We start from the raw sequence: 1,973 nt of genomic DNA on the forward strand, positions 1-1,973 counted from the left end.
CCACACCAAACAACAAGCACCGACCAAACTATGCAACTGTCGGATTAAAGAAGATTGCCCACTCTCGGGAAACTGCCTCACCTCCTCAATTATTTACAAAGCTACAATTACAACAAACGAAGAATCGAAGCATTACATCGGGCTCACAGATACCGCATAAATTAAAACCTGATATACAAATCATAAGCACACATTCAATGCTCCAAAACACAGAAACAGCACTATTATTATATATATATATATATATATATATATATATATTGTTTCCCACAGCATTGTTGTGTGTGTGTGTTATGTTACTAAAATATTATATATATATTATATTATTATTTATGTATGTATATAAGTAATTTACGTTTGTTTATATTTTATTTATATTGTGTAATAATTTGTATAGAATATAATATTATTTAATATACTGTAGTTAATAGGATAAATATTACATATACAGGTATATTAAATTAAATAATTTATTCATATATATTTTGTTGTTATATATTTATATTTTGGCCATATATTTATTATATTCAAATTTATTATTACCAGTATTGACAATAATAAGTTTTAACACTACAACTAATGAAAAATGCATATTTATTATTAACTAGACCTGATTATAGGTAACTATCACAAGTCAAGCTGCAGGCCGATTCAAGAGTCCCCACTTGCTAAAAATTTTATTAACTGTACTGTAAAATGTAGTAGTAGTAGTAGAGCCTAAGCCTAACTATGCCTAGATACACTATTGGTCGTTTAGCCAGATATGTTTACCTACCTAGCCTAGGCGGACCTATGGACTCAAAATTTACCAAATCCTCCATAGGTGGTTGGTGTACCTTTGCAATGGTTTGTTGAATTCATCGGGGATCATTTGCTTTCATTTCATTTTTCCTGTAGATGATATCGCTATAAATAATAATTATACACTGTATCTCTCTTATCAACATTTGGCTACTAACACCTTCTCTGCAGACCAGTTATCTGAGTTTTTGTTGAAGCGCTTGTGCCACCTTTTGAAGAAAAAAAAAAACAATTCATATTCATGACTTATTGCATGTAATAAAGAAATTTGGTAAACTAATATTTAATTTATCCACCATTATACTTTGTACATTTTTTGTCAATTAGGTGGGAGGTATTGATCTGAAAAAAACATAGAACTATAAATTGAAAGAATCGGGTTTTATTTCTGTTGATATTTGATTAAAATTATATGGGTTAGTACTCAACCATAAGTTGTTACTAGATACAGCATCAACATTTTTCCTCTAAGCGTACACAAACTTATAAAAATGTACAAACAGTTTTACTTGACGGTCACATTTTATATTATGACAGCAATTCTAATAAGCAAAACATGTAATTATGTTAAAATAAGGCCTGCCTTGATATAGGTTAAGTCCTATCCACCGTGCAGAAATTGGACTAGGGGGCTAGCCTTGGCCTAGAGATCTTTCTGCGTACAGTATATATCAGAAAATGAAAAAGGGTCGATTTCCATAGTGTTTTAGCCCTCTTTCGAATCTTAGCCTAGTCTTGTTGATGCTTAACCTACGGAAGGTTAGGCCTAAGCTTATAATGTATGACGTAGATATGTGCTTGTTTTGGGCTCGCTTATCAATCATCCCAGCTAAGTTCCTTTTTATAAAAGCCTAGGCCTTATACCTACTTAGCTAGGCCAGAACGAGAAAACCTACCAGAAATCCATAACTATCAGCCAGCATGGAATCGCTGCCTTTTCTTTCTTTCTGGTGGTAAGTGGTATGCCTTGTGATATCATCAGTTATCTCCTTGTTGACTTTTTCTTCTTTTCCTAACATAATCTGTAAAGAGTCAATCGAGTAGTACTAAAGTGCGAGGCAGCGAGGCATGCGAGGCAGCGAGGCAAAACGACGATTCATGCGAGGCATCGTTTTGCCATTGCCAAAAGTGAGAGGCATAACAACGATTCATGCGAGGCATCGTTTTACATC

The sequence above is a fragment of the Anneissia japonica genome, unplaced genomic scaffold, assembly GCF_011630105.1.
Source record: "Anneissia japonica isolate Jap-2015-1 unplaced genomic scaffold, ASM1163010v1 scaffold1785_len1016330_cov206, whole genome shotgun sequence".
In the NCBI taxonomy this organism is placed as follows: domain Eukaryota; kingdom Metazoa; phylum Echinodermata; class Crinoidea; order Comatulida; family Comatulidae; genus Anneissia; species Anneissia japonica.